A 12,965-nucleotide genomic window follows, 5' to 3' on the forward strand; every position below is an offset into this window, starting at 1 on the left:
AACCAGATTTAGTTAACAGCTTAACTGTGCGTGAACATCTATCCAATAGCGATCATAACATGATCGAGTTCAATGTAGTGTTTGAAAGGGAAAAAAGTGAGTCAGCTGCTAAGATTTTAGACTTGGGTAAGGCCGACTTCAATGGGATGAGACAGAGACTGTCCACAGTAAACTGGGCAAATCTGTTAATGGGTAGAACGACTGATGATCAGTGGGAAATGTTTAAAGAAACTTTTAATGAGATACAGAACTGGTCTATACCCCTGAGGGGCAAGAACTCTACTTGCCAAAAATAAACAGCCATGGAAAACTAAAGAGGTAAGGGACAGTATAAGACGTAAGGAAAAGGCATACAAAAAGGCAAAAAATAGCACAGCTCCTGGCGAATGGGAAAGATACAAAGATCAACAAATGGTCACAAAACAGATAGTAAGAGCTACAAAAAGAGAGTATGAAAAGAAACTTGCAAGGGATATCAAAACCAATACAAAGAACTTTTATAGTTATATTAGGAAAAAGAGGGTGGTCAGGAGCAGTGTTGGCCCGTTAAAAACTGAAAGTGGGGATATTGTCGTTGACAATGGGGAAATGGCGGACATGTTGAATAATTACTTTGCGTCATTAATTACAGTAGAAAAATAGCATGCTGGAAATCCCAAGAAAACTAATATTGAATCGGGGACAGGGACTCGATAAAATTAACATAAGTAAAGCAACATTAATGAAGAAAATAATAGCACGAAAGAGTGACAAATCCCCAGGACCAGATGGTTTCCATCCCAGGGTTTTAAAGGAAGTAGGTGAGAAGATTGCGGATGCCCTAACTATAATCTTTCAAAGTTCTCTAGATTCAGGAACTGTCCCCCTAGATTGGAAAATTGCACATGTCACTCCGCTTTTTAAGAAAGGAGAGAGAGGGAAACCGGGGAATTATAGACCAGTTAGCCTAACATCTGTTGTGGGGAAATTGCTGGAGTCTATAACACCTCGAGAATTTTCAGTTAATCAGGGAGAGCCAGCATGGATTTGTGAAAGGTAGGTCGTGCCTGACAAACCTGATTGAATTTTTTGAAGAGGTGACTAAAGTAGTGGACAGGGGAATGTCAATGGATGTTAATTATATGGACTTCCGGAAGGCATTTGATAAGGTCCCACATAAGAGACTGTTAGCTATGTTAGAAGCCCATGGAATCGAGGGAAAAGTACGGACTTGGTTAGGAAATTGGCTGAGCGAAAGGCGACAGAGAGTAGGGATAATGGGTAAGTAATCACATTGGCAGGATGTGACTAGTGGAGTCCCGCAGGGATCTGTCTTGGGGCCTCAATTATTCACAATATTTATTAACGACTTAGATGAAGGCATAGAAAGTCTCATATCTAAGTTTGCCGATGACACAAGGATTGGTGACATTGTAAGCAGTGTAGATGAAAACATAAAATTACAATTGATATTGATAGATTAGGTGAATGGGCAAAATTGTGGCAAATGGAATTCAATGTAGACAAATGTGAAGTAATCCACTTTGGATCAAAAAGGGATAGAACGGGGTACTTTCTAAATGGTAAGAAGTTAAAACTGTGGATGTCCAAAGAGACTTAGGGGTTCAGGTACATAGATCATTGAAGTGTCATGAACAGGTGCAGAAAATAATCAAGAAGGCTAATGGAATGCTGGCCTTTATATCTGGAGGACTGGAGTACAAGGGGACAGAAGTTATGCTGCAGCTATACAAAACCCTGGTTAGTCCGCACCTGGAGCACTGTGAGCAGTTCTGGGCACCGCACCTTCAGAAGGACATATTGGCCTTGGAGGGAGTGCAGCGTAGCTTTACTAGAATGATACCCGGACTTCAAGGGTTAAGTTACGAGGAGAGATTACACAAATTGTGGTTTTATTCTCCAGAGTTTAGAAAGTTAAGGGGTGATCTGATCGAAGTTTATAAGATATTAAGGGGAACGGATAGGTGGATAGAGAGAAACTATTTCCGCTGGTTGGGGATTCGAGGAGTAGGGGGCACAGTCTAAAAATTACAGCCAGACCTTGCAGGATCGAGATTAGAAAACATTTCTACACACAAAGGGTGGTAGAGGTTTGGAACTCTCTTCCGCAAAAGGCAATTGATACTAGCTCAATTGCTAAATTTAAATCTGAGATAGCTAGCTTTTTGGCAACCAAAGGTATTAGGGGATATGGGCCAAAGGCAGGTATATGGAGCTAGATCACAGATCAGCCATGATCTTATCGAATGGCGGAGCAGGCACGAAGGGCTGAATGGCCTACTCCTCTCCCTATGTTCCCATGTTTCCTATGTTCCTATCTACAGAGAGATTTCCGACAAAGTTCATTTCACATTCATAGCCAACCACCGAAGTGCTGTCAGATCCTGGGATCCCCCTATTCCCATTCGTGGTGTCAGCCACTTCCATCCAATCCCCCCGCCAGAAAACACGGTCCACTCCCGGTTCTGCCATTGCCGTGCTGCCAAAGGAAATGATACCCCAGGGTCCAATCCTCGCAATACCCCATTCCCATTGCGGCCTAAACCCAAGGCCCCACTCAATGTTAATTAACATCAGAACCGCTACCGCAGCGCTGCAGAACAGGGGCCAACAATCTGCGTTGTCAAACCTCAGCACGCCTGCAGCAAAACAGATGCCATTTAATCCTCGATCCCTAATCCGATTCTTCTAAACCTAAGCATCGTGCCTCAGCATTACTATATGTCTGAAATATCCTTCCCTGTGGCAAATATAAGCTCACCCATTATCCTGCAGATGAACCGCAGCCCTCTCGCACCAGCTGGGTGAAATTTGAGACCACCACCAATGTTGCCAAAATCTATTCCTCCTTCCCAAGGCTGCAGAAGCTCACAACTACACCCACCACCCCCTCCCCACCACACGCGCCCCCGCCACGTTATTGCCAAATGGCAGACACAGTATTTCATTGTGTTAGCTTCTCCCAAACACTTAGAGCGCTAAAGGCCGTAAAGGGAGAAGAGATGAATTAAGATCATAGCCAAAAGAGATTTTTTAATGAAAAATAAGACCACGGATTACGTTTTCAGGAAGAAATGGACAGAATCAGTCAACTACTTGCATGAACACCTGTACAAGCCCAGAATATCGTACAATAAAAAATCGCTTACCCGGTCACCTTAAACCAATAGCTTTAATCGTATTGAATTACGTTATATCGAATATTTCCTCTCTGGAAGCATCTTCCGTCAGGAAGCTCATCTTCAGATAAAGGGTAGCAGAAATCTGGAACTCTCTCCCCCAAAAGGCTGTGGGTGCTGGGGATGAATTGGAGCTTTCAAGGCTGAGATTGATAGATTTTGATGGGTAAGGGTATCAAGGGATATGGAGCTGAGGCGGGTAAATGGAGTTAAGATACGGATCAACGATGATCTAATTGAATGACCGAGCAGACTCGACGGGGTGAATGGCCGACTCTCTATCCTGTGTAATTCTAAAATTGCAGGGCCAGTGTTTTCAGCTTGAGCGCTCTCCAATCAGCGAGCTCCATTCCCCATTCATTCATTTAAATTCACATGAAAACCAGGGCAGCGAGTGCAGAAACTGCAAACTTTCTCTGACTGTGAACAATTCAACGAGAGATTCCTGTGTGTACAGGGCACTTCTATTGAAGAACGGTGTTAAATTTGGATGGATGTAATTGTGCTTTAATTCGGTGAAACCATTTAACTTACTTAAATAAACACGTTATTGGAGCCAGGGGACGCTGAATCATATTCTTCAGCTCATCTCTGAATTTTCTCTGGGACGCTGCATAAATAAACGTGTTTGTGCAGGAACTCAAAGCCTGAAACATGTACCCGGATTGTTCCATAACGGTGAAAGGGGCGTTGTAACTTGTTTCTCAAAACTGAGTATCTGCAAATTGTACACATGCATAAGTTATGAATGTTAACATCCATAACAGTATAAAACTGCCAGAGATGGCGAGTAGTAAAATGATAGATTTCCTTCGGTTCTCCATCTCTGGATCATTGTGATTCTCACTTTTTTTGTTTTCTCGGAGTCCCTTCCTCACTCTGTTGGCCAGTACAATATGTCTGATGGTCAGAGCATTGAGCAGTAAAATCAACACAAATGGAACAAACGGGGTTAAAATAGTTTTCAACTACAAAAATACTACCCATATGGGTAATGTATAGAAGCTTGATTATACATTGCAGGACCATGGTACATTATCAATTATTTCCCGAAGATTAAATAGGAATAGATTGGAACATTTTCTAAAACGCTCAAGAAACTAACCATTGTTATAACCACCGCCGCAGTGTTTTCGGTGCAATATTTTCTTCGCAAATTCTGCCAACAAATGGCCATAATTCGATCAAAGGTGAAAGCGACAGTTAACCAGACAGAACAATCATTGAAAGCAAAATTCAGTACGATATTGAGACTGCAAATAGGAGTGTAGTTCAGGAATGTATGTGGGAAATAAGCATCTTTAATCTGATACAGTATTACATCAAATATCAGGACCAGTAGATCCGCCGCTGCCATGGCCACCAGGTAACGGGTGATGCATTTAGAGAGGCCGTAACTTCCGCGGGAGAGAATCACAATTGTCACCAAATTAGCTGCAAAAAGGAGGAAATGAAATTACTAAACTCTCCTTATACTGAAAGGACGATCAGTCCACAGTTCATTTGTATGAAAATTCATGCACTCGTTATTTTGTGGCTCAAAAGTCTCTCTTTCGCTCGCTTCCCCTACCTGGTAAACCGACGGATGCTGAAAACACAAATTTCTTCATGCATAGACACCGGCTGACTTAATCTATGAGTTAACTCAAAAAAGCGATGCTACCTCGAAATTCAATGCCAACCTACACTCTTCACTGCACCGTCACAAAGAGTGCAGGGAACAAACATTGCCATGGCCCTGACACAGATCGTGTGTCATCATTTCATACACCCTCAATAGTAGTGTAATGCAGGTTTTTGTGCGATAATACGATTGTCGCTGTAAAATGCCGTCTTCGATTGTCTGGATGTAAATGAAAAGACCACCGTCGTCTTTTCCGTATGTTTTTCCTCTGTATATAAAAGCAGGGTAAGATTTCTCAGAATTAACATAACAGCAAACATTTTATCCTGGAACGTGCACCGAATATGTACCGTCAGAGTCGCTTATATCAAAGCAGAGTATCAAATGGAAGAAGCTACTGCACTCTATATATAGATTGTGGCTCAGAAGGTCAGACAGCATGGGAGGTGATTTTAACCCCCAAGAACCGGTGGGTTGGGGGCGGGTGGGAGTTGAAAATAGTTTTTTTTTTTGGATCGCAACTGCAAATCTTTCGAACTTTGCATTCCCAGTGGGAAGCCTGTATTTTTACGCGCCCAAATTACACCCGGAAATAAAGCCGGGTTGTGGTCGCGACCCAAAACACAACTATTTTCAACTCCCACCCGCCCTCAACCCACCTGTTCTTGGGGGTAAAAATCACCCCCTATCTGTGGAGAGAGAAACAGTTAATGTTTCAGGTCGATGACCTTTCAGCAGAACTGTTCGGCGACCTGAAGCGTTGACTCTGTTTCTCTCTCCACAGATGCTGCCTGACCTGCTGAGTGTTTCCAGCAATTTTTGTTGCTTTTTAAGATTTCCAAAATCCGCAGCATTTTGCTTCTAGAAATTACAAGACTCTCCACAAAGCAGACTAAATCGTTTAATTAGGACTTCAGAACAAATTGTTTTGCCCGTCAGGTTATTACGTTCAGAATATGTCGGAATATGTCGGAACCTTGGAGTTTTCTTCTTGTTATTTTGATTGACGGCGGCAATTAGTGACTGCACATCAAAACAAACAGATATTATTATTACACTGACAGAAGCAGTGGTACAGTTAAAAACTGTTAAAGATTAATTTTATCTGATTATAAACATCAACAATTGCAATAATAGGATAGTATATGTTTTCTATCTGTATGATTGCCGGCTATCCCATTATCGGGGAGAAGCGACGTTGTCTGTTGGTGTTATGGACACGCTAGTCTTCTGCCTACAAAATAAGGGCTTCTTTATACCTGAGAGAAACCTCAAGAGACACACGAGCATTGCACAATTAGTTGCAGTCCATTCAACAAATACATTAAGCCGAGCGTATTTACTCTCACTGATCAGAGAGTTGGATATTTTGAAACACCATCTCACATTGAAAGCAAAGAAGTCCAGAATGTTATTGTGATCATATTTTAGAAATAAAATGTTTTCAAATCGGCACTCCTAAAGTAATGCTACAGATTCCTGATGCTGAGAATATTCATTTATAATTTCATGGAAGGCATTTGATGAAATAAATGTCCATATTTATGGTGGATTAGCGTCATCTACATTTTAGTTATATCAAAATGTTTTCTTTTTGAATTTATACTCTACATAATATGGATATATGGAGGCTCCGTGGTACAGCTGAGATCGAGGAGTGTTAACAAATCCTCACGGAAAGTGATATAGTCAGTTGTATACAGCTGAGTAGCTCTACAAGTATACTGAGATGTTGGATTTCAGCATCAACAGGCGTTGGGCGGAGGTGAAAGAGACAGGGTCTGGTCTGATATGTACCGGATGCGAGAAAGATCAATATGGAAAGCGATCTCAATAGCCTCGCCGTGTACTGTACATGCACAGGGGCTGATACGGAGACACACACAGATGGTACAGTACCAGACAGGAGTGGATCGTTCCCTTTCACTCGATATGTGCTGCCCATCTACAGCAGCTGACACTGAGACACAAAGGCGGTACAGAACCAGTCGCGAGTGAAACGTTCCATTTTACCCGCTGTGTGCTGTACATGCACACTTCGACACACACCGGTCGTACAGGTTAAAATTATTTCCACTATGCCAGGCTGTTCCTCCACTTGTCTGTGAGACTACTTTCCCAACTTTGACCCCAGTCCCCAGATACTAATGAGGAATGGTAGGTACAGTACCGAAGCAGTCCTGTTACTGGAGTAGTAATCCAGAGGTCTGAACTAATAATCCAGAGAACTTGTGTTCAAATCTCATCATGGTAGTTCGTGAATTTGATTTCAGTTTATTTTAACAACGCAATATACCTGGAAATAAAATGCTGATATCAGTAAATGTGACCAGTAAACTGCAAAATTGTCATAAAGACAATTGTCGAATGGGAAGGAAACCTGCGGTCGTTACCAGGTCTGGCATCTACGTGACATCAGCCCCACTTCAACGTGGTTGACTCTTAACTGCCCTCTGAAATTGCCCAGCAAACCACTCAGTTGTCTCAAACCGTTTCAAAAATGAATAAGAAGCATAATACATGACGGACCAGTCGAATGCGAACTAGGCAAAGGCACAGGCACTCCCAGCCCAGTCAATCCTGCGAATTCCTCCTCACTGACATCTGGGAACTAGTGCCAAAGATGGGAAAGTTGTTCCACAGCCTAGTCAAGCAACAGCCCGACATAGTTACACTCACCCACTCATATCTATCACTCAACATCAGTACTCCTCAATGTTGAACACCACCGTGTCAGTGGATAAAAAAACCCAGAGTTTTTTTCCATCTTTCTTTCTTTCCTTCTTTTTTTTCTTTCTCTTTCTGGTTTGTGGTATTTGCTGATATCCAAGGAGCAAGAGTGTTCCCCCTGGTTTGAAACGCTGACGAATTTAGGCTCCTGAAGATTTTACTGGGAACAAGGTCATGAGAGGCAGAGGTGGGGGAGTGATGAAGAAGATCCACAGCTTAAAAGTACGTGGCAAATAGAAGGCCGAAGCCTCATCAGTTGGGAGTTTCAAAGTGTCATTGCAGGTGACTTGGGCACAGTTTTTTCCACAGGGACCGATGCAGAAGGAAGTGGGGTTATAAGAGTGGAGGGTGCAGTTGGTAATGCATTCTAGGAGTTTATTGCGCATAAGCAAGAAATGGCATTAAGCTGAAGAAATATACCATCGTTTCCACTCCACGTTGTATGCATGTGTATGTTTAAATAGAATTACATAGCATTTACAGCACAGGAAAAGGCCATTCAGCCCAGCCGGACTATGCTGGTGTATATGCTCAACACAAGTCTCCTCCCATTATATTTACATGTGTGTGTAGGTGTGTGTGTTGGTGTTTATATTTGTGTATGAATAGGTATGTGTTTATATGCGTATGTTTAAATGTGTGTTTGTTTCTGTGTGTTTATATATGCGTTTTTATGTCTGTGCGTATGTGCGTTTATGTACGTGTAGGTGTTCGTGTGTGTACGAATGTGGAGCTGCCTGCGTATATGTCGAAGTGTGCATGTTTTTGAGCGTGTGTGTGTATATATGTCTATGTATGTGCATCTGTGTGTGCATGTTTCAGTGAGAGCATGTGTTTACAGTGTGTGTATGTATATGTGCACATGTTTATATCTGTGTGTGCTTATAAGTGTGTGTCTACATAGAATCATAGAAAGGTTACAGCATGGAAGGAGGCCATTCGGCCCATCGAGTCCGCGCCGGCTCTAAGCAAGAGCAATCCAGCTAGTCCCGCTCCTCGCCCGTGTGCATATAGGCGCAATGTGTTCATCTATGTGCATTGTGTCCATGTATATACCTGAACAGCTCTTTGGGAATAGAGAGTTCCAGATTTCCACAACCTTTATGAGGACAAGTGCTTCTTGACATCACCCTTGAACGGCCTAGCTCTAATTTTAAGGTTATTCCCCTTTTTATGGACTCCACCACCATAGGAAATAGTTTCTCTCTATCTACCCTTTCTACTACTTTAATCATCTTAAACACCTCAATTAGTTCACGGCTGAATTTTCTATACTCAAGCGAATACAAGCCTAGTCTATGCAACCTGTCTTAATAATATAACCCTTTTAGCCCCAGTATCATTCTGGTGAATCTGTGCTGCACCTCCATCAAGGCCAATGTATTCTTCGTGAAATGTGATGCCCAGAACTGAATGCAGTATTCTAAATGTGATCTAACCAGAGCTTTATATATCTGCAACATAATTTCCTTCCCTTTTATTCCAGCCACTTGAGATAAAGGCCAAAACACCATTAGCCTTTTAAGTTATATTTTGTACCTGTCCACTAGCTTTTAGTGATTTCTGTACTGGGGCACCTAAATCTCTTTGCTCCTCCACGGTTCCAAGCTGCTCACCATTTTGAAAATACACTGATTTACCTTTCTTAGGTCCAAAGTGGATGGTCTCACACTTCCTCACATTGAACTCCATCTGCCACAGTTTGGCCCACTCATTTAATCTATCAATGTCCCTTTGCAACTTTCTTCTCCCATCTACATTGTTTACTCTGCCAATTAACTTGCTGTCATCAGCAAACTTGGATATGCGGCTCCTTATTCCTTCGTCTAAGTCATTTATAAATATAGTGAAAAGCTGAGGCCCCATATAGATCGCTGGGGGCCACTACTAGTTACAACCTGCCAATGTGAGTATATACCCATTATCCCTACTCTCTATCTCCTAACTCCTAAACTATGTCTTACCCATGTCAACAGGAGAAGGAAATGATCTCCACTTCCCACTCCGAATTGATATTAACAAGCCCTCTTAAAGTGAGCATGTTGGGAAAATTTGCTTGGACTTGTTTGCCGTGACTCTGTAATGAGATTTTTGTGTTTTTTATGTTGCATGATCTCAAATAGGAAGGGCAAATATGAATTAAAATTAGAAGACTAAACTGTACCATTTCGAGAATTCTATAATTGCCATGGCAGTGATGGCGTTAACTGTGCAGACCTATCAGCCTGTGCATGAAGAAACGTTGACTCTGTAGGGGATTTCTTTGCTTTTGTCCTTGCCTTTCTTTGCAAATAAATTAAGCAGAAAAAATAGTTGTTTGGTGAAGAGAACAGCCCAGTTTTAAATCTAATGCAAATGAATTGACAACAGATAGAGTTGGATGATTTACTCTATCTAACTGTGGAAGAATGAAGATATCTTTTAGTAGAAGGAGCCAATAAATAGATATTAAAATATTGCAGTACATGTACAGGAGCTGACACTGAGACACACACGGGCCATACAGTGCCATACAGGAGTGAATCATTCCCTATTACACAATGTGTGCTGTATATGTTCAGGAGCTGACACTGAGACACACGTGAGTTGTACAGTACCAGATGGGAGTGAACTGTTCCCTGTATCTCACTCTCTCTGACTTCCATTCTCTCACTCTCTGTCTATTTAACTTTCTCGCTCTCTATCTCTCAGGAGCTGTTTCTCCCTATCTCTTGTTCCCTGTTTCTCATCTCGTAGTTTGGGAGAGATGATCAATTTTGGAGGATGGGTCAGTTTGACGATTGGGTCAGTTTGTGAATGATTGTCAGTTTGGGAGTGATGGTCAATTTGCGAATGATGGGTCAACTCGAGGGGCTGGGTAGGTTTGGGAGTGATGGTCAGTTTGGGAGTGATTGTCAGCTTGGGTGTGATGGTCAGTTTGTGAGTGATGATCAATTTGGGAGTGATAGTCAACTTGCGAATGATTGGTCAGTTTGGGAGTGATGGGTCAGTTTGGGAGTGATGTTCAATTTGGGAGTGATGGGCCAATACCACCCACTTCCACCACTGTAGCATCGCCCTTCTCTACCCCTGCCTCAGCTCATCTGCTGCTGAAACCATCATCCATGCCTTTGTTACCTCTCGACTTAACTATTGCAATGATCTCCTGGCCAGCTTCCCATCTTCCACCTTCCGTAATCTTGAGCTCATCCAAAATTCTGCTGCCCGCATCCTAACTTGCGCCAAACCCCGTTCACTGATCGCTGATCTCCATTGGCTCCCATTCCGGAAACGCTTCGATTTTAAAATTCTCATCATTGTTTTCAAATCCCTCCATGGCCTCGCCCGTCCATATCTCTGTAACGTCCTCCAGCTTTACAACCCTCCAAGATCTCTGTACTCCTCCAATTATTGCCTCTTGCGAAATCCCGATTTTAATCGCTCCACCATCGGCGGCCGTGCCTTCAGCTACCTAGGCCATAAATTTCCCCGCCTCTCGACCTCTCGCTCCTCTTTTAAGACTCTCCTTAAAACCTACCTCTTTGACCAAGCTGTCCTAATACGTCCTTATATGGCCCAGTGTCGAATTTTTTATGATAATCGCTCCTATGAAGCGCTTTCGGACGTTTCACGACATTAAATGGGAGATTTTGTTGGTGTTCGAACTGGTTGCGAGTGACGGGTCAGTTTGGGAGTGATGGAGCAATTTGATGGTGATGGGTGCCTCTTATCTGCTATGTGCTGTACGTGCACAGGAGGTAACACCGAATCACACTCGGGCCGCACTGTACCAGACGAGGGTGAATCATTCTCTTTCACCCGCTGTGTCCTGTAAATGCACAGGAGCTGACCCTGAGACACACACGCGCCCTGCAGTACCAGACGGGAGTGAATCGCTCCCTTTTACCTGCTGAGTCCGGTAACTGTCACAGGGTCCGTCAGGGACAGGAATGGAGGCGGTGCTATCCCAGCATTCATGGCGGTCAGAATTGAGATTGTTGGCATCAATTTCAGCTGCTTCATTCCCCAACACAAGATATTCGGTGACCAGGGGAAACTACTGGATACAGGCGGTAGAATTGAATGGAAGAATCAAATCCTCATTTAACATTCCAATATGATTTCAGCTTATCTGGGCAAATTGTATCAGTGGTCGACTCCTCTTAGGGAGGGCACTTGTACGATGTATTGTTTTCCTGCTGGAGCCACTGGGATGTTCCAGCATCACCTGATTGGTCAATTCAAAAGGGGTAATGAGGAAGTTGTATATCTGTCAATCATCGTTGGAGCTGAGTTCCTAGATCCAGTTTACTGGGCAACCCAACTTTGCAGAATTGGGGGAATTAATTGAAGTCAATTAGAAGGAAAGCGCAGGGACTGGACTGCAAAATAGACGTTGACAATAACATTATTATTTAATTAAAGATGGCTTCGCAAGTGCATCAGAACTACGAAAAGGACTGTGAGGTTGGTGTCAACAAGCTGATCAATATGGAGCTCTATTCCACCTATGTTTGCCTCTCCATGTCCTTCTACTTTGAGCGGGATGATGTCGCCCTGCGTCACTTTGCTGAGTTCTTCAAGAAGCAGTCACATGAGGAACGTGTGCATGCCGAGAGACTGCTGACATTCCAGAATCAGCTTGGGGGCCGAATCAGCTTGGAGATCATCAAGAAGCCAAGCAGGATGAGTGGAGCAATGGTGCGGTGACAAAGCAGAGAGCTCTGCAGATGGAGAAGGATGTCAACAGAGTCTGATAGATCTGCACAAACTGTTCACTGAGAGTACTGACCCTCATTTGTGTGAATTCCTAGAGACCCACTACTTGGATGAACTAGTGAAGATCACCAAGTTGCTTGGAGGTTACATCATCAACTTGAAGAGACTGTGAGCCCCTAAGAACGGCATGCGAGAGCACCTGTTTGACAAACGCAACTTGGGGAGAGTGATTAAACTAACTGCAGGGATCAAGCCTATTGGGGGTGATTTTAAACCCCAAGAATGGGTGGGTTGGGGGCGGGTGGGAGTTGAAGATAATTGTTTTTTGGGTCACAGCCGCAAAACTTCTGAACTAGCATTCCCAGTGGGAAGCCTGTACTTTTATGCGCCGACGTTAAACCCGGAAATAAAGCCGGGATGCGGTTGCAACCGAATAAACAATTATTTTTAACTCCCTTCCGTCCCCAACCCACCCGTTCTTGGGGTTTAAAATCACCCCCATTGTGTTTAGTACTCCTGTTTATATAGACTTGTGTGTGAGACCGCCATCCTGTAGCAATGATCACTTGTGTGACTTTGTATAAAGCCCTGTACAATTATAATAAGACTTCCTTACTCTTGTACGCCAACCCGCTTTCAATAAACGACAACATGCCATTTTCCTTCGAATTGCTTGCTGTACCTGCACGCTAATCTTTTGTGTTTCTTGTACGAGGACACCCAAATCTCTCTGA

At 43.1% G+C, this 12,965-nt stretch overlaps 1 pseudogene; it reads left to right on the top strand.

Moving 5' to 3' along the window:
- Positions 1 to 11,937: 11,937 nt before the first annotated feature.
- On the top strand, positions 11,938 to 12,403 carry LOC137304940 (ferritin heavy chain pseudogene; annotated as a pseudogene).
- The last annotated feature ends 562 nt before the right edge of the window (positions 12,404 to 12,965 follow it).

The sequence above is a fragment of the Heptranchias perlo genome, chromosome 39 (assembly GCF_035084215.1).
Source record: "Heptranchias perlo isolate sHepPer1 chromosome 39, sHepPer1.hap1, whole genome shotgun sequence".
Classification (NCBI taxonomy): Eukaryota; Metazoa; Chordata; class Chondrichthyes; order Hexanchiformes; family Hexanchidae; genus Heptranchias; species Heptranchias perlo.